The 24,939-nt window shown below is 42.6% G+C and overlaps 1 protein-coding gene across 1 annotated transcript in view; it reads right to left on the reverse strand.

Moving 5' to 3' along the window:
• The window catches only part of LOC126272745 (peroxisomal acyl-coenzyme A oxidase 3-like), a 173,810-nt gene extending 156,787 nt beyond the window's left edge, over positions 1–17,023 (reverse strand). The window contains exon 1 of the mRNA XM_049975804.1: positions 16,948–17,023. The gene's annotated coding sequence lies outside the window, so the exon portion shown is untranslated. The remainder of the gene's footprint in view (positions 1–16,947) is intronic.
• Positions 17,024–24,939: the final 7,916 nt, after the last annotated feature.

Below are 24,939 nucleotides of genomic sequence, written 5' to 3' on the forward strand. Positions count from 1 at the left end.
CCGAGAGCATGGCTACCATCGAACAAGACAGGAAGAGCTCTTAACGCCGACTGCCGACTTCGGCGCGCAGTCCGTACCTCTTACTAGTTCTGTCACAGTTCGTGGATTTCCGATCAAGTTCGTACTTACTAAGATATGCATCTGTTAATGAACGGGTGTGAATTTTAACGAGGAAAAATTATGATAAATAGTTTTAAACATCCTGAGGCTCCTCCTAGTATTCATGTTACCATAAATGACTTTAATTATTAAATATAAATAAAAAAAATCGGCGACTTTGGCGACAAGATGTCAGTACTACCCGTCACATATATTTCCCAGGCTGACGCTTGTTGATACAGTCCAGCACCGACTCATAGCCGGCTACGGACTACAGAACTTCCTAACTATCGAGAATATATCAATAAGAGACAATAATTTATTAAAACTGGTAAAAATGTCTTCCTCACGTAAGAGACACCTTACAACCTAGCGCTCGACCACCTCACCTATGCGAGATCTTCATAGCAGTCGCTTCCTTTATCTGTAGTTCTGGTGTTACAGTTATTACCGTTTGCGCGTACTCTACTGGAGGTTTGGGTGTTAGCAACAGGAATTATATCAACAATTATCGCACACACTTAGCTAGGGGCTGGCGAGGCAGGCAACTGCCAGGGTCGTAACTGTCAAGGAGGTGCACCTTCAGAGTTACTGAGCTGTCTGTTCCTAGAAAATATGTCTTGGAGAGAGCAAAATTTAAATCATACCCCTACAGTCGAGATGGCCTAAGAAGCGCTCTGACAGCTAGCAGCGTTGGTGCCAGCTTTCAACTGCGAAGAGCTAACGGCTGGCCGCGGAAATATCAGCGTCTACAGAGCTGTGACAACACGTGAGGCCTTACCGTAGAGACGTTTACAAAATCGCGTTACTTTTTTTTTTTTTTTTTTTTTTTTTTTTTTTTTTTTTTTTTTGAGGCAGCCCGCGAAACTGTCGAGTCCGGCCCACTGCAACTGTGAGGGATCAACTTAACGCAGACTGAACTATAGCTGCCCTAGCTACGACTCTGGCAGTACCTATTAAAATCTCCAGTCATCAACAGACTGAAATACAGTTCTTGGAATTGGTGAAATTTCGAGGAAAGATGTCGTACAATCTACGCTAAAGACCACTGTACAGGTCGAATGAAATCTTTGACAGTGAAAGAGAAAACCGAATTGCACAAACAAATAAATTAATTACTAGACCCTACTATTGAATGAACACTCCTTATAAAAAATATTGTCACTTTATATATATTAATAATTAACGTACTATGCTATTGCAATTTTTTGTGGAATTTTTGTATCTAAAAGCTTGTATAAACTATGAAATATTGATACAGTCTGTCAAGTCATTACTGGCATGTGTTGTATCTATGGTAATAAATGGAAATCTGCAACTAGAAATGCCTTACAGTTTAAAATATGCTTCTGAGATCCCTGTCTTACCATTGTATAATCAATCTGAAACGTTCCAGCTTGACAACGTCTCTTTGACGTATACCGACTTTTTTCTTGGTACTTAAGCCAAGGGGGAGTGATGATTAAATTATGCTCTGTACGAACTTCTACCAGGCTGCTATCTCTTTCATTCCCTTCCCTCAGTCCATATTCTCCTACCGTTTTTCCTCCTCTTTCTTTTCCTCCTTCCCACGAGATACAGCCCTATCGAAGGCTTTTTCAGTGCTGGGAAGGAGGGTTTGCGTGCTCCAGCGAAGTTGAGGGATACACAGGCATTGCTTTTGGCAGGGTCACCCAAGCTAGACAGAGGATGAAGAATCGTGTCTCACATTGTGTAGGGGGCGGGGGGGGGGGGGGCGCTTGGAGCCCTTAGGCGTAATGAAGCCAACCCCCACAGGGAACTAAATCCCAAGGGGAAACCCTAGTCTTTCACGTTGGAGGTGGGGCGTAAGGCAAACAAGCTCGTCTAGTAAAATGAAATTATTATGGAGACCTTACATCAGCCTCGGATGGATACGCATTACAAGGTGGTGGCCAAGTACGGGAAAACAATTAACTGCATGGGAAACATTGTGATTGTCACTTGTAATATAAGAGACTTGCCAAACAGTGAAAATAGAGCCACTAAAAGAAATACAATGGAAAGGACAAGAGATGATTGTATCTGGCAAACATATCAACGTATGAAAACATATTCCACAAGCAATCGTATGGTGCTTGGCGGAGCGTACCTTGTCCCACTACTAGTCATTTCCTTTTCAGTTCCAGTCACAAACAGAGCGAGAGAAAACCGACTGTCTATATGGCTCCATAGGAGCAGTCATTTCTCTAATCTTGAAATGTACGCTGGCGGCAGTAGAGTCGTTCTGCAGTGAGCTTCAAATACCGGTTCTCAAAATGTTGTCAATGATGTTCCTCGAAAAGAACGTCGCCTCTCCCCCAGGGATTCTCATTCGATCTTCTCGAAGCTTCTTCATAATACTTGTGTGTTCGAACCTACCGGTAACAAATCTAGCAACCTGCCTCTGAAATGCTTCAATGTCTTCCTTTAGTCCGACCTGGTAGGGATCCCAAGCACTCGAGCAGTACTCATGAGTAGTTCACACTAATGTTTTATGTGCGGCCTCCTTTACAGATAAACCACACTTTTCTAAAATTCTCCCAATAATTCGAAACTGACCATTCGTCTTCAATACTAACTCCTTACATGTTCATGTCGCTTTGCAGCGTTACACCTATATAATTAATGGATATGACTTAGTCAAGCAGCTAACTATTTATGCAGTACTCGAACATTACGGGACTGTTTTTGCCACTCATCTGCATTAACTTATCCATCACACCAATCACAAGTTTTGTCTAAGTCATTCTGTATCCTCCTATAGTCATTCAACGACGATACCTTCTCGTGCACCGCTGCATCATCCGTTATTGCTCACATTGTCCGTAGGGTAATTTATATATAGAGCGGTCCTATCACGCTTACCTGGGGCACTCCTGACGATATTCCCTTCTGTCTGATGAACACCCGCCGTTGGGGAGAGCGTATTGGGTTCTATTACTTACGAAGTCTTCGAACCACTCACATATCTGGGAACCTATTCCGTATGCTCGTACCTCTGTCAACAGTCTGCAGTGGAACGTCATGTCAAAAGCTTTTAAGAAATCTAGAGATGCAGAGTCGGCCTGTTGACATTCATCCATAGTTTGCAGGATATCACGTAAGAAAAGTTTCGCACGACCGATGCTTTTTGAAACAGTACTGATATGTGAACATAAGCTTTTCCATCTTAAGGAAATTTATTATATTCGAACTAGGAGTATGTTCAAGAATACTGCAGCAAATCGATGATGAGGATACTGGTCTGTAATTTTGCACGTCCGTTCTTTTACCCATCTTATACACAGGAGTTGCCTGCTCTTTTTTTCAGTTACTTGGGGCCCCGCGCTGGGTTAGAAATTCGAGATAGATGCAAGCTAATTAAAGTGCTCATGTCGTAGAGTCGTATTTGTTAAACCGCATTGGGATTCGACCTGCCGGATCTAGCGACTTATTTATTTTCAACTCTTTCAGTTGTTTCTCTTCGCCAGGGATGCCCAATACTATGTCCTCCATGTGGGAGTCTGTGCAATGATCAAACAACAATATGCTTGCACGACTCTCTTGCGCAAATGACTGCTTAAAAGCGAAATTTAAAACTTCAGCCTTGCTTTTGCTAACTTCTACCGCCGCAGCAGACTGGTAAACGAATGACTGTATAGAATACTTCGACCCGTTTAGTGATTTTACGTAGGGCCAAAATTTTCTCGTACTCGCGAGAAGATCTTGAACCGAAAGGAACAGTCTTTGCTTCTTCAACATTTTCCGAATTTTGTTGTTGAACTACGGTGGGTCTTTTCCGTCCTTAATCCAGGTACTCGGCACGTGCTTCTCCGGAGTATGATTTATAATCCATTTAAACTTTACCAATAATTCCTGTACCCCCTTCATCCTGGAATTGATTTCAATTCTGTGTCTAAGGGACATGCTAACAACTGCCTATCTGCTCTTTGCAGTAAAAATACTCTCCTAACCTTCTTGATTAATTTACTAACTTTAATAACCATCGTTGCTACGATGAAATCATGGTCACTAATCCCTCTCTCCCCCTGTCTCTATACACCCACCGTCGATAAGGTCAGAGGTGGCTGTAGCTACCAGATCTCAGATATTTCCATTATGTATGGCCTGTCAAACTAGCTGCTCAAGGCATTTTTTGGAAAACCTGTTCAAAAGTACTTTGCAAGATTTTTCTTACCAACTGCGATGAATCTATAGACGTCTTAGTCTATACTCGGTAGGTTAAACTCGCATGATGTGGATATTTCCGCGCTACTGACTGTAGAATTTTTTTGAATGCCCTAATGGCCGGTAAAAACATCCAATAATTAACTTTATTTGACCTATATATGTTGTATGGGTTCAGGTACCTTCACTGCCACAGCCATTTTATCTCAATAGAGACAATGTTTTTGTTAACTACAATGAACACTCCACCTCCTATAGTGTCTAATCTGTCTTTCGAACATAACGTTCCATGACTCGCTAAATATCTTAGAGCTTTTCAGCCAGGTCTAGGTCCCAACAATAATTTGAACGTGACAACTTTCCTAGGAGGCAGCGAATTCCGGTAACTTTGTTACAAATACTTCGACAATTTACTGATAAAATTTTGATAGTCGCAGTGTCTCTAATCTGAACGTGGTCTGATTTCGCTATCTGTGTGTTGACTGGCTGGTGTTCATCAGACTTGCTCAAACTACCGCCTAGCCGTAAAAAACTCCATGTGCACTCCACAAGTACAATGCTTCCAGAATGAGATTTTCACTCTGCAGGGGAGTGTGCGCTGATATGAAACATCCTGGCAAATTAAAACTGTGCGCCGGACCAAGACTAGAACGCAGGACCTAGACAGGTAGGAGAAGAGGCACTGGCAGAATTGGATCAGTGAGGACGGATCATGAGTCGTGCTACGGTAGCTCAGATGGTTGGGCACTTGCCGGCGAAAGGTTAAATGTCCCGGGTCCGAGTCTCCGTCTGGCACACAGTTTTAATCTGCCAGGAAGTTTCAAGCACAATGCTACCTGAACAGCTGCTTCCTTTGTGTAATGCACCCCTGACGCATGAGTATCATGGGGAGTGCTCCAATTCTACACCTGATAAAGCAGGTCCAGAATTCTGCATTCAATACCGTCACAGAGTCGACGAACCCTTTGGCTGAGACTTCCACTCGACTCCAAACCAAAAGACATCAATTAACTATGGGAACAATGCTGCATACTGCGAGCTCTGTTTGCACCCTGCGTGCAAGGCCAGCGCCTTCACCACATCCGCCAGCGGCCCGTGTCAACTGTGGATGGCCTCAAAGCCCACCGACAGACGTCATTGGTGCCAATGTAACCCACAACTTGCAGATGACTGCGCCCTGCACTCTCGATAGCTGCAGGCAAGGCCTCTCACACATATCTGATGAGGCTGCTCGACAGACATCATGAGTGCACATTGGCTTCCTTTCTGGCTCTGAACGCTGTTTCCGTAAGATGCTCCTGTCGACTCACAGTGTGAATGGACGAGGCGAGACAGCCAGCCTCCACACTGGCCCTTCATCTTGAGCGACACGAAAGCGCCACCACCTGTCACTCACCTTGCAGTGAAAGCAGATCGACCGAGTCGGGTACACTGGAAGGTGCCTCGGCAGCAGAGACCGTGGGAGAAGGAAAGAAACACCGAGGTGTAGCATGCAATGTGTCAGATTCTTCACCACCACCACGCTCTGAAGGAGCAGCCTGAAAACAACTGACCGTAGCCAAAGCGCCTTCAACTGTTCGCGAATGGCGGCCAGCTCCTCTATGTCCGAACATCCTATCCATCCTAGCACGACTAACTTAAGAAGTGAACTATACAAGCACACAGAGATATCTAATTATGTTACTTGCTACCCTCCCGACGTGCCACCGATGGAGGTTGCGCTGTTTAACTGGCTTTTCTGAAGAAATGACAATTGCTCTACAGACATCCCGACTCTACATTTACAGTTACAAAAATATGAATTACGCGGAATTTATGAAATATACAACTAATAAAAAACAGAAAAAGTGAAATACGTAACATGCTGTCCTGCATCTGCGTAACAGGCGACAGTTGGATTCTTGACTGACTGAATGACTACGCTGAAATGAACGGCTGCTGCGGCGGATGCAAATGAAGACGAGAAAGATGCATTTTACTTCAAATTGGAGGGGGAAATCAGCAAAGTTCAGAGGCAAGATATAAAAATGATCCCTGGGTATCTGAATGCAAAAAAACGAAGTGTATAGAAACATAACAGGAAATAAAGCCTGCGTGAGGTCAGTAATGATAATGGGTTAAGTCTAATAGACTCCCCCAGTGGGAAGAAAATGAGCTATTAAGAAATGCAATTGGGCTTTGACACGCAGAGTTACAAAAAACCAAACAGACCATTTAATTAAATACAGGGTGGTCAGAAACAGTCTGAAAAGTTTGTAAGGATGATTGAGGATAAGTTGTGCTGAGAAATAATTGTTACGAAAAAAATCGATACGTTGTGCAGTTTCCGTGTTAATTAGCATCGAAGTTGGACAATCAGGGCATTGCACGCACAAATTCAAGCATCCTACCAGACAAAATTAGTGTCAGTTGTTCTCATAGTGTAGAGGACAGTGTACAAGACTGCTTAGCCTTTGGCTCGGAGTTGCTCCTTACTAACCGTCCTATGTCCAATTTATGTATCGCTGTCTCGTTTGGTTGTAGGAAACCAAACGAAGGACACGTTTGGCAACATCTTCTCTGGTGGGCCGCTTGAATTTGCATGTGCAACGATCTGTTGGCTAACGTTCCATGACAATCAACTCAGAAACAGCGCAATGTTTCGAATGTTTTCCTTAACAATTATTTCTCAGCACAACCTACCCTTAAACCTTCTCAGATTGTTTCTGACCACTCTGTATAAATGGTATGTATCAAACGCTATGGATGTTAGTAGGTGTAGAGAGGCAGACAGAAACACAGATCATTAGGAAGTGCGGATCAAATATTGACATAAGATGGGTGGGGATACAAACAAAAAGAGAAATGAAAAACAAAATACAAGAAGAAATTAGAAGAGATTATCGAGACAAGAGAGAAAGAAAGAGATGTGAAAACTAAGTGGAAGGTACTGAAAAAAAACCACCAGTGAGGCTGCAGGGAAAGTACTAGGGAGGGTAGAATGCAAATGGACAGGGAATAGGTTCGACGAAGAATGCTCACTGTTAATCCAAGAGCGAATTGAAGGGAGACAAAGAATGCTGCAAAGGAAGACAAGAATAGCACCGGAAGACTACGGAAACAAGCGGAACAGAAAAAAATGTTCAAATGCGTGTGAAGTCTTATCGGACTTAACTGCTAAGGTCGTCAGTCCCTAAACTTACACACTACTTAACCTAAATTATCCCAAGGACAAACACACATACTCATGCCCAAGGGGGGACTCGAACCTCCGTCTGGATCTGCAGCGGAACAGAGCTGATAATTTATGTAGGATGAGAAAAAGGCTGTATGAAAGGAAAAAGATAGAGAAGATGGACGAAATGAGGGACATTAATGAGATACGAGAGTTTTAGAGAACGTAAGAGAAGATTCTGTAAGGATGGAGACGAAAACCTAATGGGAGATATAAGCAAAGCTTTGGGAAGATGGCAAGAGTATTTTACTGAGTTACTAGATGAAAGGTGGGGGAGCGGGGGGTGGCCGGGGGGGGGGGGGGGGGGGGGGCTAACAGATAGAAAAACTTGAATAAGGAAGAGGAGGAACCAGATTTAGAATTGGAATTAGAAGAGGAGGAGCAGGAACTCGAACAACTTTACTTCGAGGAAGTGAAGAAGCAGAATGGGCTAAATCATTAAAATTTGGGGAAATGAAGAGGAAACAGCTGTTAATGAATTAATAATGGGAATGGGTTAAGGGAATAAGTTCGAAGAGCTTAAATATCTACTTTCTATAACAATAAAAGGTGTTAGAACAGCAGTAGAAATGTAAGAAAGGGCAGCACGTGGAAACCGATGCTATTATTCCTTGCAGGATATATTCAGGTCCAGAAATGTTAGTAGGTACACAAAAATCAAAATACATCAAAAAGTTTTGCATCACCCCTGATCCTAGGAGTCTTGAAGATAGACGTTGACTGTGGATGTTGTATCACAGACACAGTCCCTCGGACTGTTCAGAAAAGTCACTAAACCTACCCAAAGGTGTAAACAACCATGCATGTGCAGCGCCTAATAGACGGAAGGGGTCCGACAGCCGATCAGTTCCAGTCATTCCACGAGGGAGAAGGTATACGGCTTGTGTTGTTTGAAGTTAAACCATGCCTAGACGGTCAATACCGCGGTTCTATCGCGTTCGCATTGTTACTTTGTGCCAGGAAGGGCTCTCAACAAGGGAAGTGCCCAGGCGTATGGGAATGCACCAAAGCGATGTTGTTCTTACATGGAGGAGATACAGAGAGATAGGAACTGTGGATGACATGCCTCGCTCATGCCGCCCAAGGGCTACTATTGCAATGCATGACCGCTACCTACGGATTATGGCTAGGAGGACCCTGACAGCAACGCCACCATGTTGAATAATGCTTCTCGTACAGCCTCAGGGCGTTGTGTTACGACTCAAAATGTGCGCAATAGGCTCCATGATGCGCAACTTCAGTCCCAACGTCCATGGCAAGGTCCATCTTTGCAACCACGACACCATGCAACGCGGTACAGATGGTCCCAACAACATGCCGAATGGACCGCTCAGGAATGGCATCACGTTCTCTTCATTGATGAGTGTCGCATATGCCTTCAACCAGACAATCGTCGGAGACGTGTTTGGAGGCAACCCGGTCAGGCTGAACGCCTTAGACACACTGTCCAGCGAGTGCAGCAAGATGGAGGTTTCCTGCTGTGTTGGGATGGCTTTATGTGGGGTCGACGTACGCCGCTGGTGGTCATGGAAGGCGCCGTAAGTAGAATGCTATCCTCCAATTGATAGTGCAACCATATCGGCAGCATATTGGTCAGTCATTCGTCTTCATGGACAGTTCGCGCCCCCATCCTGCACATGTTGTGTATAACTTTTTTCAGGATAATAACATCGCTCGACTAGAGTGGCCAACATGTTCTCCAGACATGAATCCTATCGAACATGCCGAATCGCCCTTGAGGAGTGGGACAATCTGGACCAACAGTGCCTTGATGAACTTGTGGATAGTATGCCACGACGAATACATGCATGCATCAGTGCAAGAGGACGTGCTACTCGGTATTAGAGGTACCGGTGTGTACAGCAGTCTGGACCTCCACCTCTGAAGGTCTCGCTGTATGGTGGTGCAACAAGCAATGTGTGGATTTCATGAGCAATAAAAAGTGTGGAAATGATGTTTATGTTGATCTCTATTCCAATTTTCTTTGCAGGTTCCGGAACTCTCGGAACCGAGGTGATGCAAAACTTTTTTTGATGTGTGTATATTTGACTATATTAAGGCCTATAGTAATCTATAATCTGAAGGTTGGGTGATGTCTACAGCGGAAGAATACTGGATATTGGGATGGGGAAGGAAGACTTTGAGTAAGAGATCCGGGGCAGTGAAATAGGAAAAAAGCTGGAGAATAAAGACAAACGCAGAACTACAAACACTTTTTAGAAAGGTGACAAATGTGAAGAAAATAAGGCAAGGAAAAATAAGGTGAAGTTGTCATGTGCAGAGAATACTAGAAACTTGGGGTGCTGAGGAGGTGTTTATATGAAAACATGACCGTAGAAGGAGAAGAGGGAGACTCAGGAAAAGGTGGCTTGAAGGTATGGAAGAGGACCTCAAAGAAATGGAAGTCAGGAATTGGAGAAGAAACACAATGGACAGAGAAGAATGAAGGTAGATAACACAAGAGGCTGAGGTTCTATGAGGACTGTAGCGCTAACGGGAGAGTCTTCCTTTTCCTGCTGTCGAATTCCAGTCGCCATTACAGTTAAATTTTCCTCTCCCTTAACTGTCTGAGTAATTTATTTTATTTCATCATGCATTCTTTGAATCTTCATCATCTGCAGAGCTAGCTGACATACGAGTATAAACTTGTACTACTGTGGCGAGTATTGACTTCATGTCTATCTTGGCGACGATAATGCTTTCATGTGAAATTTAAAATTTTCCCGGTGAATTCAATGTTCGAAGAGATCTCGGGATTGCAGCCGGTCGTCGCAAACTTCACTCCATGATATTTCGAATGGACATCTGCCAGTCATCTTCAGGTAAGTCATCGAAGACTTACGAAGACGTTTTCGCTGCACTTACCTTTTGCACCTAGAAAGTTTGCAATTGCGGAACATTGTACCTCGAACACACATTCAATGGAGTATGATAAAACATTAATTCTGGCCACAGCAACATCTTTTTGGGATTCCGTTATAAAAGAATCAGTTGAAATACGCATCGCGGAAAATATAATGAAGCGTGAAGCGTCTAGCAGCTGGATAATGTGTGGAATCCCGTCATCTCCGAGATTTGCCCCAGGTGAAGACACCAGAATACTCTGATGACCGCGGCGAACGGCAACGCCGAAGACAGCTGATCTTTGCATTTACACCAGCGAGGCCGCTGCTGCCGGGTGGTGTGGTCCTTCTGTCACCGTGATTCTGAAGCATGCGCGTTAATACTCAGCGCCCTATGTAAGGCAGAGCGGATAACGTCTTTGTCAGTCTCTGATGGCTCACCTGGAGGGGACTGGCACATGTCTAGTTCAAATATCGTGGAGTGGAGTTTATGAGGACCGGCCGCAATTTCGAAATCTCTTCGGACACAACGCTTTCACTATGCTGTTCATAGTGGCTTGCTGGCATTCGTATTTTATTATTCATTATCAGGTCTGTTCCTGCATTACACCTGTCTGATTTTGTTTTGATAACGCTGTAATGACATGACCAGAAGTCTTGGGCTTTCATCTACTGCACATCACTAATTTCCACAATATCTAAAGTTTAAGGTATCCATTTCCCTTTATCATTTTCTATCCTACCAACCCGATCAAGGGGTCTAACATTCCACACTCCGACCCATAGAATGCCAGTTTTGCTTATCCTGATGACTACATACGCCTGAGTAGTCCCCGCCCGGAGATCCGAAATGGGGCACTATTCTACTTCCGGAATATTTTACCCAAAAGAATCAATCATCATTTAACCATATATTAGAGCTGCATGCCTTCGGGAAAAGTAATGGCCATAGTTTCCCCTTAGTTTCAGGTGTCCGCAGTACAGCAAGGCCATGTCGGCTGATGTAAGACCAGATCAGTACAATCATCCAGACTGGTGCCCCTGCAACTACCAAAAAAAAGCTGTCTCCCCCCTTCAGGAACGCCGTGTTTGGTCTCTCTACAGAAGTCCCTCTGCTGTGATTGCATCAACAGTCCGGCTGTCTGTATCGTTGAGGCACGCAGACTACTCCACCTCAGCAAGGTCCGTGGTTCATAGAGGAGTGTAACATCTATCGGTATTATTATTATTACTGTTGTTGTTGCCTACTATGATCCACAGAATATCCAAAAAAAAGTGTAATAAACCAAAATATAGAGGTCAAGAGAAAAATCCAGTCTTTCTGTAAGTTATGCACTCAAGTTCGGATTCAAAACTGAACCTTTATTGCCGCTAGCTTTAAATGTTGGTCTTCGTAAGCCATCTTACTATACAGCGTTGATCGTTAAGAATAAATCTGAAGTAAACATTACATTATGTATTCTTTCTCGTTTGCTGCAACCTCATTCGATCTTCTTTCACGTGGAGCGGAAGCCAAGCTGTCTTGAGTACAGTCAAGTACGATGATAATAATATCTTTTATACGCACATCGACTCAACGATAATTCTAGAGCACAGTTTAACCGGTGCATTTAACTTTAACAGCACTGGCCAGCCGTATTCGAACATTATGAGGTACCTCGAAGAAAACGATTTATTGACACATAGCGCGGTTTCAGTAAATATCGTTCTTGTGAAACATTATTAGCTCTTTACACTCATGATGTAATAAGTGGTATCGACAGGGGATATCAAATTGATTCCATATTCTTAGATTTCCAGAAGGCTTTCGACACATTTCCTCACAAGCGTCTTCTAACCAAACTGCGTGCTTATGGAATATCGCCTCAGTTGTGAGACTGGATTCGTGATTTCCAGTCAGAAAGGTCACAGTTCGTAGTAATAGATGGCAAGTCATCGAGTAAAACAGAAATAATATCCGGCGAGTGTTACAGGCCCTCCATTTTTCCTGATCTACACTCCTGGAAATGGAAAAAAGAACACATTGACACCGGTGTGTCAGACCCACCATACTTGCTCCGGACACTGCGAGAGGGCTGTATAAGCAATGATCACACGCACGGCACAGCGGACACACCAGGAACCGCGGTGTTGGCCGTCGAATGGCGCTAGCTGCGCAGCATTTGTGCACCGCCGCCGTCAGTGTCAGCCAGTTTGCCGTGGCATACGGAGCTCCATCGCAGTCTTTAACACTGGTAGCATGCCGCGACAGCGTGGACGTGAACCGTATGTGCAGTTGACGGACTTTGAGCGAGGGCGTATAGTAGGCATGCGGGAGGCCGGGTGGACGTACCGCCGAATTGCTCAACACGTGGGGCGTGAGGTCTCCACAGTACATCGATGTCGTCGCCAGTGGTCGGCGGAAGGTGCACGTGCCCGTCGACCTGGGACCGGACCGCAGCGACGCACGGATGCACGCCAAGACCGTAGGATCCTACGCAGTGCCGTAGGGGATCGTACCGCCACTTCCCAGCAAATTAGGGACACGGTTGCTCCTGGGGTATCGGCGGGGACCATTCGCAACCGTCTCCATGAAGCTGGGCTACGGTCCCGCACACCGTTAGGCCGTCTTCCGCTCACGCCCCAATATTGTGCAGCCCGCCTCCAGTGGTGTCGCGACAGGCGTGAATGGAGGGACGAATGGAGACGTGTCGTCTTCAGCGATGAGAGTCGCTTCTGCCTTGGTGCCAATGATGGTCGTATGCGTGTTTGGCGCCGTGCAGGTGAGCGCCACAATCAGGACTGCATACGACCGAGGCACACAGGGCCAACACCCGGCATCCTGGTGTGGGGAGCGATCTCCTGCACCGGCCGTACACCTCTGGTGATCGTCGAGGGGACACTGAATAGTGTACGGTACATCCAAACCGTCATCGAACCCATCGTTCTACCATTCCTAGACCGGCAAGGGAACTTGCTGTTCCAACAGGACAATGCACGTCCACATGTATCCCGTGCCACCCAACGTGCTCTAGAAGGTGTAAGTCAACTACCCTGGCCAGCAAGATCTCCGGATCTGTCCCCCATTGAGCATGTTTGGGACTGGATGAAGCGTCGTCTCACGCGGTCTGCACGTCCAGCACAAACGCTGGTCCAACTGAGGCTCCAGGTGGAAATGGCATGGCAAGCCGTTCCACAGGACTACATCCAGCATCTCTACGATCGTCTCCATGGGAGAATAGCTGCCTGCATTGCTGCGAAAGGTGGATATACACTGTACTAGTGCCGACATTGTGCATGCTCTGTTGCCTGTGTCTATGTGCCTGTGGTTCTGTCAGTGTGATAATGTGATGTATCTGACCCCAGGAATGTGTCAATAAAGTTTCCCCTTCCTGGGACAATGAATTCACGGTGTTCTTATTTCAATTTCCAGGAGTGTATATTAACGACATAGGAGACAATCTGAGTAGCCGTGTTAGATTGTTTGCAGATGATGCTGTCATTTAGCGCCTAGTAAAGTCATCAGATGATTAAAACGACTTGCCAAATGATTTAGATGAGATATCTGTGTGGTGCGAAAAATGTTAATTGACCCTGAGTAAGGAAAAGTGTGAAGTTATTCACATGAGTACTAAAAGAAATCAGCTAAATTTCGATTACGCGATAGGTCACACAAATCTGAAGGCTGTAAATTTAACAAAATACTTAGGGATTGCAATTACAAATAACCTAAATTGGAACAATCATATAGATAATATTGTGGGTAGAGCAAACCAAAGACTGTGATTCATTGGTAGAACACTTAGAATGTGCACCAGGTTTGTTAAACAGACTGCTTTCACAACGCTTGTCCGCCCTATTCTGGAGCATTGCTGTGCGGTGTGGGATCCGCATCAGGTTGGACTGACGGATGACATCGAAAAAGTACAAAGAAGGGCAGCTCGTTTTGTATTATCGTCAAAATAGTGGAGATAGCGTCACAGACATGATACGTGAATTGGAGTGGTAATCATTAAAATAAAGGCGTTTTTCGTTGCGACGGGATCTTCTCATGAAATTTCAGTCACCAATTCTCTCCTCCGATTGCGAAAACATTCTGTTGGCACCCACCTACATAGGGAGAAATGATCATCACCATAAAATAAGAGACATCAGGACCTGCACAGAATAATTTAAGTGCTCGTTTTTCCCGCGTGCCGTTCGAGAGTGTAACAGTAGAGAGATAGTTTGAAGGTGGTTGACTGAACCCTCTGCCAGGCACTTTATTGTGAACAGCAGAGTCATCACGTAGATGTAGATGTAGATTGTCATCTGATTTTTATACACAATGAAATAATTTACGGCTTCTCGGGGACCAGACGGAAAACATAACACGGTCTTGATCTTAGCTAACATAGTACTGTAACTGAAAACAAGAGCAATGAAAATTCCATACTTAAACACAAGGGTATATTTTCAGTGTGAGCTATGTGTGACGTAAAAACGTAGTGCAAGGATTTTACCGTATAGTTAAATATGTAAGCCACTGAAGGTATTACTTAGTTAGTCGTCTACTAATCTCTGAACCGCTCACATATCCGAAAGAGTGGAAGAATTTAAATATTTAGGTTCTATAACAACAGAAGGTAATAGGACAGCAGTAGAAATTTAAGAAACGATAGTGGGTGGAAACCGATGCCATTATTCCTTGCAGAATAAATGGCTCTGAGCACTATGGGACTTAACATCTAGGGTCAGTCATCAGTCCCCTAGAACTTAGAACTACTTAAACCTAACTAACCTAAGGACATCACACAACACCCAGCCATCACGAGGCAGAGAAAATCCCTGACCCCTCTAGGAATCGAACCCGGGAACCCGAGCGCGGGAATCGAGAACGCTACCTCACGACCACGAGCTGCGGACCCTTGCAGAATACATTTAGGTCCACAAATATTAGAGGGAATACTAAAATCAAAATATATTTTACTATATTAAGGCCTATAGTAATGTATGTGTCAGACGGCTGGGTGATGTCTACAGCGGAAAAAGCCTGGTTATGGAGATGGGAAAGGAAGATCTTGAGTAAGAGGGTTGGGGCAGTGAGATAGCAAAAAAGCTGGAGAATAAAGGCAAACGCAGAACTACAACCACTTTTTGGACAGGTAGATGACTGTTGTAATGAAAATAAGGCAAGGAAAAGTAAGATGAGCTCTTCATGTACAGGGAGTACGAGAAACCCGGAGTGTTAAGAAGGTATTTATATGAAAACCCGACGGTAGAAGGAGAAGAGGGAGACGTAGGAAAAGGTGGCTTGAAGTATGAAAGAGTACATCAAAGATAAATCTACATAGCTAAAGTATAATTAAGAAACACGCCGATGGGTTTTAATTCATTACGGTATCTTACAATTTTATTTACAAAAAAACTAAAATAACAAACCTAATACATAAGAGGACTACTTCCGAGAGCGTAACGACACCAGTGCACGTGTAGTACGGCAGCTGCCGATCATCGCGTTTGTGCTAGTTTATATCAGGTTTATTCTTATATCAGGTTTATTCTTATGAGGAACGAAGTCTAGAATACTACAACAGCGACTTTTTTTTGAAACAGATGGTTAAAAATGTTGAACGAAAATGACAGTTGTAAACTTTGTGTTTGTGACGAAAATTTAGATTAGGACTGAAACGAAACATCATCTAGAGGATGCCTACTGGTTCAGCGCAGAAGTGAACAAAACTTCTCTTGTTTCCGTTATAGTCCTCTGCAGATACTCTATATTGTGTCTAGTGAACAATAAGATTTCAAAATCGAAATCCAAAGTATCAAAACATCGTTAATGTAGTTAACGCCTAAATACCGCAGAAACAGTATAAATGTTACAACTAAACACGATGAGTAAAAGGTTGATACGAGTTACATAAAAAGCGCTATGAACTGGTGGTGGTTGATGGTAGATCTATTCGGTTGCTATACTGGCTTGGTGTCACATCGGCAATATTAACTGCTAGATGCAAAACATTGTCACTTCTATAATTTTGTTTTCTGGCGCAAATCACCTTCACTAATGGCAAATATTTGCGCGCGTGAAAAATGTCAAGACATGTACTGCTTCTCAACCCGAATTAACCTACTTGTTAATTTAGCTTAATTATTAAATTTATAAGTAAGGTGGAAGCCGAAAGCCTGCTTTATGTATTAGTCCAGATCATGTAGTCCTGTCAAGGGTAGCTATTAGCTTCCAATTACTTGCGAGATCTGTGTGACGGAACAAGATGTGCGATACTGTAAACACTGAATGTAATTTTCATCCCTCGATGAGGTGCAAATGAAGTCTTATTTTCCCCTGTGTCAGAAAACTACTCACCTACGAAATATTTCTCAGAGTCGATGGCGGTATAAAAATAAGCCAAACCAAGGAAACAGTTGAGCACAGAACGTAAACAACCAACCGCTGCCAACTTGTCTCCTCATGTGCACGAATTCACCACAGTGATCCATCGTGTATCAGCTACACTTCTCTCTGTTATGAAATTTTTATTTTCCACAAAAGTCTGTGGAACAGACGAGCTTCTTTTCTTGATAAATACATAATATAAAATTGAACTAGCGATGTAACTAGATAGACTTTATGTTACGACAACAGACGACTGTGAAGCAAACCTTAGCAGTGAACGCCGAAAGTAAACTTGAGCTGCACGCTAATGTTGATGCTGACGCCAACAGTATGCCAACTAGCGTTGTGTTTGTTAGCACCTGTGATAATTATGAATTACTTGTTTTTCCAACGTATAGATAAGATATGATACAGTTTATATTGCCAAGTAGATATCTGATCCTCTGTGTGTTCGAAATCGACCTTTAATCGAGTACATGTGAGACTGTCCTGATAGGCTTTTCTGCATTCCATACAATGTTCGATAGACCTCAAATTTGTCCTGCACATGTGTAATTGGTAACAATGGAGGTCGATCGCATGATTCAAGCGATGAATCCTCAAATGATATACTGGAACTGTTTCAGTGTTCATGATAGAAATCTACAAGGCAATGTTGACGTGTAAGTTTTAGTAGTGTGCGACGTATTGTGGAAAGAATAAGGTAGCATTATTTCAGTCTAAGACTGGTGTGAGATCAGATATTGACCCAGGTCACAGGGTACAATCTTGTCACAGGGGACAGGGGATAGGTACATGTCAGCCGGGATTTATGCATAGCAGTGTTTGCAATACTGGCTCTGGATAGTTCCTTGGGATAAACTTTATTAAGGGCCGTTGACGCGCTATCCTTGTCAGCGTTCTGGCGCAGATGTTGGCAACGTCTGTGCTTGTATGGCTGGTGGCGTCTAAATGGTGGATAGTGTGTAGAGGCAATGACGAGCTCTTAGCCGAAAAACACGTACTACTCGCGCTGTTTCTGCAAAAATTAATTTGGTCGCATTCTGTCGTGTATGATGTGATAAATAAAGTTTCTGGCTAAAGTTGCATATTGGATCCTCGCTGGCGAATCTAATATTACGTTAAGCAAATAACATGCAACTGGTTGTAGTATAAATCTTGACGTTTTCTTGAGTTATACTCATGGTCTGATACACTTATTTATTATGATTAAACAGTTATTAACGCTATTCTGTAAATTACGGAACTATATTTACGACACAGGAGACAATCTGGGTAGCCCTCTTCGATTATTTGCAGATGATGCTGTCATTTACCCTCTTGTAAAGTCATCAGATGATCAAAATGAATTGCAAAATTTATTTAGATAAGATATCTGTGTGATGCGAAAAGTGGCAGTTGACCCCGAATAAAGAAAAGTGTGAAGTTACTCACATGAGTACTAAAAGAAATCCGCTAAATTTCGATTACGAGATAATTCACACAAATCTGAAGGCTGTAAATTCAACTAAATACCTATAGGATTACAATTACAAATAACCTAAGTTGGAACAATCACATAGATAATGTTGTAGGTAGAGCAAACCAAAGACTGCGAATCATTGGCAGAACACTTAGAAGGTGGAACAGGTCCAGTAAAGAGACTGCTTACTCTACACTTGTCCGCCCTATTCTAGAGTACTGCTGTCCGGTGTGGGATCCGTATCAGGTGGGACTGACGGATGATATTGAAAAAGTTCAAAGAAGTGCGGCTCGTTTTGTATTATCGCGAAATAGGGGAAATTAGTGCAACAGACATGACATGTGAATTGGAGTGGCAATAATTAAAATAAAGGCGTTTTTCGTTGCGATGGGATCTTCTCATGAATTTTAAATCAACAGTACTCTCTTCCGATTGCGAAAACATTCTGTTGGCACACACCTGCATAGGGAGAAATGAACATCACAATAAAATAAGAGAAATCACGACTCGCACAGAAAAATTTAAGTGCTCGTTTTTACCGCGCGCCGTTCGAGAGTGGAGCGGTAGAGAGATAGCTTGACGGCGGTTCATTGAACCTTCTGTAAGGCACTTAATTGTGAATAGCAGAGTAATCGCGTAGATGTAGACGTAGATGTATGTTAGCAACAAAATTGAGAACGTGTATCTGGAGCATACGCAATAACTTTATTGGTTGTCAGACCCCTACGGAATCTCTATTAGATTCTGTACCCAATTCATGGCTGGATTACCACCTTGATTTACTATTATCATTTGTAGATCCATCGAACAAAAACTGTGCCCAGAAGTTGGAAGAAAGCACAGGTCACACCTGTCTACAAGAAGTGTAGCAGAAGTAATCCACAAAACTACCGTCCAATACTCTAGACACCCATTGGCTGCAGAATTTTAGAAGACATTCTGAGCTCAAACATAATGAGGTATCTCGAACTGAACGACCTCCTCCATGCCAAACAATATGGATTTCTGAAACAGTTCATATGAAATCCAGCTTGTACTTTTCTCACAGGACATCGTGAAAGACATGGATGAAGCAGTTAGGTAGATTCCGTATTTCTCGATTTCCGAAAAGCATTTGACGCAGTACCACACTTAAGCTTACTAGTCAAAAGTATGAGCACCACGAAAGATTTACGCAAATTAGTTAAAAATTCATATTCAATTGATATCGGCGCAAAACAAAGAAAAATTGCAAACTTTGGCGACCGATGAATGAATGTGTGATGCTGCAGCATGGGTAGTAAACAGGGAACACACCGATGTCGATACCAGGGAACAAATTCTTTGCAAATTTCATGCCGTGTCCTCAGTTGAACAGTGACTATGCTGACAGACAGGCGCGAGAACAGTACACACAGACGTCAGCGTTTGAGGCAGGACGTGTATCTGGGCTCAAAGTAGCTGGCCGGAGCAATTGGCGATGCCACCATTCGACGATGTTGGCAGGAATGGATGAACCATGGCCGGACTCAGCATCAAAAAAAGGAAGTGGCCGACATAGAGAGACGACAGAACGTGTGGACTGAGCAGTCGTCAGAGGCACTCAGAGTCCCAGATTCATCATTATCATAGATCCAACGAGCAGCTGGAGCTTCAGCGATAACCAGGACATTTAATAGACGCCTGACAGAAACGGGGCTGACCCTCACAGTGCCCCTTGCGCCGACTGCCGTTGACCTCTGTATACCAACGAGCCCGTTTGCAGTGGTATCGGGTACCTTCAGCCTGGAATCTCATTGACTGGAACAGAATTGTCATCAGTGATGAGTCCCTCTTAGAATGGTTCCCCAGTGACCAGCGAAGACGTGTATGGAGGTGCCCCAGACAGAGATGGGATACCAACCTGGCTGTTGCCTACCATAGAGCCAACCAACCAGAAACGATGGTTTGGGATGACATTTTATTTCGAGGCAGGACTCCTTTAGTCATTCGTGGCACCTTTAAAGCAGAGCGGGACGTTGACGATATTCTGCGCCCCGTTTTGTTGCCTTTCGTGGCTAGCCATCCTGGGCTTACACTTCAGCAAATTTATGCCTGCTCGCACATGGCGAGAGTTTCTACTGCTTGTCTTCGTGCTTGTCAAATCGTAATCGGTCAACAAAAACGCTGGATTTCTCCCCAAGTTAGACTGTTTGGAGCATTATGGGCAGGGCGCTCTAACCAGCTCTGGGTTTCGACGACCTAACGTTCCAGTTGGGCAGAATTTGGGGCGTTAACCCTCAGAACGACATCCAACATCTCTATCAGTCAGTGTCAAACTGTATAACAGCTTGCGTAAGAACCAGACATAGAGCAACCCATTATTGACTTGCTCAATTTGTGAAGCTCCTTCCCTTGAATAAATCATCAATGTTTTCTGAAATTGTAATAATTTATTTGTCTCTATGTGTTCATCACATCAACCAATTTCCATCTCTTTTGGATAATCAGATAATTCCCTTCGTGATGCACCATTATTCGTTTGTTCTTTCTTTGTTTCTCTTTTCTTAGAGTGTATGTGACTGGACTGAGGACCTCTCCCCTCCCCCCCCCCCCCCTCCCCTCGTCTGCAGGTTGGTGATAGCTTGATGTCTCAGAATGTATCCTATCAATTGATATCTCCTTCTAGTCAGTTTATACCACAAATTTCTTTGCTCGCCAGTTCTATTCAATGCTTCATTAGATACATGATTTACTATCTAATCTTCAGCATTCTTCTGTGGCAAATTTCAAAAGCTTTTATTCTCTTTTTGTCTAAACTGTTTATCATCCATGTATCAGTTCCATACATGGTAACATTTCATAGAAATACCTTCACAAAGGCTTCCTAATACTTAAATCAATATTCGATGTTAAGAAATTTATATTCTTCAGAAACGATTTTCTTGCTATCGCCAATCTACATTTTATACCCTCTCTACTTTCGCCATCATCTGTTATTTTGCTGCCCAATTAGAAAAACTCATCTACTGCTCCGAGAGTTTCGTTTCCAAATCTAATTCTCGCAGCATCACCTGATTTAACTAAACTCCATTCCATTATCCTTGTTTGCTTTTATTGGTGTTCATCTTGTATCCACCTTTCAGGACACTGCTCATTTTGTTCAACTGTCTTCCAACTTCTTTGCTGTCTCTGACAGAATTACAATGTCGTCTGCAAATCTCGAAGTTTTTCTTCGTTTTGCAAATGTTTCTTTGGTTTCCTTTACTGCTCTCTCAATGCATAGATTGAATAATATCTGTAATAGGTTACAACGTTGTGTCACTCCCTTCTCAATCACTGCTTCCCTTTCATGCAAATCGACTTTTATAACTGCCATTTGGTTTCTGTATAGTTTGTAAAAAATCTTTCGCTCCCTGTATTTTACCCCTGCTTCCTTCAGACTTTCAAAGAAAACATTACAGTCAACATTGTCAAAAGCTTTCTATAAGTCTACAAATTCTATAAACGTAAGTTTGCCTTCTCTTAATCTATCTCCTAAGGTAACCCATAGGGGTCAGTATTTTCTTGAGTGTTCCTGCATTTCCTCTTCTTTCATTATTCTGCACAAAATTTGTGTTAGTATTTTGCAAGCATAACTTATTATTCTGATAGTTTAGTAATATTCACATGTGTCAGCAACTGCTTTCTTTGGAATTAAAATTATTATATTCTTTTTGATGTCTGAGGATATTTTGCCTATCTCATACATCTTACTCGCTAGGTGGAAGTGTTTTGTCATAGCCAGCTCTCCCAAGACTCTCAATACTTCTGATGGAATGCCCTCTACTCCTGGGACCTTGTTTTGTGTTAGGTCTTTCAGCGCCCTATCAAATTCTTCTTACAGTATTATATTCCCTACCTAAATTCACCTATGTCCTCTTCAATTACTAGAATATTGCCTTCAAGTTCATCTCTGCAGTACAGACTATCAGTATACTCCTTCCACCTTTCCCTTCTTTGCTTATAACTCGTTTTCCATGTGCGTTCTTAATATTCATGCAGCTGCTTTTGTTTTCTCTGAATTCCTCCTTACTTTTTCTGAAGGTGGTACCTATCCATCCCTAGTGATATAGGTTTCTAAGTTCTTACAATTGTCCTCTAGCCATTACTTCTTAGCCATTTTGAAGTTTCTGTCAATCTCATTTTTTAGAAGTTTGTATTTCCTTCTACCAGTTTCATTTGTTGCATTTTTATTTTTTCTCCTTTTATCAGTTTAATATTTTGGTATCTCCCATGTTGTCCAAGGATTTCTACTAGACCTTGTCTTTTCACCTATTTGATCCTCTGCTGCCTTCACTATATCATCTCTTGAAGGTACCTATTTGTCTTCTACTGTACTCCTTTCCATGTGGATGCCTCCACAACTTCTGGAATACCGGACTATAAATGCATTATCAAATAGAGGTTGTGCAGGAGTAAATTTAATAATGAATAAGAAAATAGGGATGTGGAAAGCTACTATGAACACTATAATGAACACATTATTTTAGCCAGGGTAGACACAAAACCCACACCCACCACCATGGTACAAGAATATATGTCAAATAACTCTGTTGATGACGAAGAGATAAAAGAAATATATGATGAGATAAAAGAAATTGTTGAAGTAGTTATGGGAGCAGAAAATTTAATTGTTATATGGGATTGATATTCGATAGTAGGAAAGGGAAGAGAAGGAAAAATAGTAGGTGGATATGGACTGGAACACAGAAATTAGAATACATGGCAGGGGTCATGTACAGATAAGCTGGGAGCCATAATGTCATCATGAATCCTCTCACCATGGCGCACTGCATTGGAGCTTTTGGCACACGTATTTAACTCATAAGTCAGGTATGAATGTAATGGAGGTTTTCGATGTCATAGTGTATTTACTGTTATTACTAAGCTTTACATCAGTTAGACTACTTTTTTGTGGTTGGCAAAATGGCAGTGTAAAGCCTCTGAAGGACGTCAACCTCTTTGGTTATCTCAGAGGATTTTTTTTTTTTTTTTTTTTTTTTTTTTTGGGGAGAAGAGAGTCGCACAGTCTTAGGCCTCATAGAACGGTAGTATGGAGGAACTGCCTGTAGTCATTTTAAACTCTTAAATATCGGGATTTCTTTTTCTGTTATGTAAATTTATTTTACTTATTTTTCTGTTTTTGTCTTTGTCAACTCTCAGTTCACTTACTGCCTTTGCAGTGTTTTGCCTTGCTGGTAGCTTTCAGATGAAAGTGCGTACTCTTACAATACATATTACAGCGAAGTCCTGACAAAAGATGATGCTTTATGAGACGGGCAACATAGAGACCTGTTCAAATTATTAGACTAAAGACATTTTTTCCAAAACCTTACATTTATTACAGATTTACATCCACATATAGATTATATTTGTACATTCAATACTTTGTATGCATGCTTTTGTTCTTAATCAACATTTCTAGTCTGTTTGACATGATTTTTATTAACTTTTCACATGACATTTTAGTATCATTATCATGGTATCAGATTTCCTCTAGTTTCTCCATGAGCCATTGTTTGGTGGTTATTGTAAATTTCCTTATCCTCTGTTCCACAATAGCCTACACATTTTCGATTGGGTTCATATCAGGGCTCTCCCTGGCCAGGGCAACGCTTTCATTTGTTTTGCTTCCAAGTACTTGCAAACACTTTTGGCTTGGTGGCAAGGTGCCCCATTGTGCATAAAAATGGCATCTATTTTAAGAAACCACTCATTTATTTGGGGGAAAAGTTCCTTTTCAAGGATTTCTTTATATTGATCTTGCCTCAATGTGCAATCTGCCAGGACCTTTCACAGACATCACAGTCCAGGCCATAAGAGAAGTTGAATGCTTCACACATTGCTGCATATGCTCAACTTTGAACTGTTCTCCAGGTCTGCAATGAATATACTGGCTACTTTGTTCCGTCACATTGAATACAGATTCATCACTGAAGCATACCTGATGCATGTGCACAAAATTGCAGATTAGAAAAGTTGGGTATAGTAGCATAGGAGACCTCAACAGTCCCAAAATTGAAAAGCGCATTTCTCCAGTATCAATAAAACATCACAATGTCAAGCAAAATCTCTCAACTTTAGAGATAAGACCCACTTAATTTACCATATCATTGCACATACCTTAGCCCAGTCCTCACTTGTCCAATCCTGAAGCTGTTTAGCCCAATGCAGTCTTTTGGTTTCCAAGGCGGGTGCGATTTTCAGCCTCTTCCTCACTGTCGCATGTGAAACTTCAACACCCAAATCTTTCAGCTGACGGTTCATATCTGTAGAAGTAAATTTAAGGTTGATTGGTGTCGTGTTTGTAAGTCTTCTCATTGTTCTAGGACAGATTTTTCTTTTATGCCCACATTTTCCTTTCCTGTTTGGCTTGTATTCACCACTATTCTGCACTGAAAGTTCGATTCTGCTGACAGTTTTCTGTGATATTCTCATTCTGTCAGCAATTTCTTGCTGTGCATAACGATTTTTAACAAGAAGTGCTACCACAGCCGATACTTTCCGAGGTGAAACATTTTCTGTCTTTCCTATAACCTCAATTTCTTTGGAAACTGTACGATTTACTCCTACAGCTAAAAACAAGCAAGTTCACAAACTATATAATGCCATCTTAGTGCAGCAAGAAACTGATAGAATAAATAACAAGCTGAATTACACCACAGAAACATAAAACATTACTATAAACACAGTTTCAAAGCATGTAAACAGACAACTACCAACAACACGATTTGGAGGGAAAATGACAAATGTTTCTAACTGGAAAATTCAGTGATCTGTGAGTTGCATGGAAGGG

The sequence above is a fragment of the Schistocerca gregaria genome, chromosome 5 (genome assembly GCF_023897955.1).
Source record: "Schistocerca gregaria isolate iqSchGreg1 chromosome 5, iqSchGreg1.2, whole genome shotgun sequence".
NCBI lineage: Eukaryota > Metazoa > Arthropoda > Insecta > Orthoptera > Acrididae > Schistocerca > Schistocerca gregaria.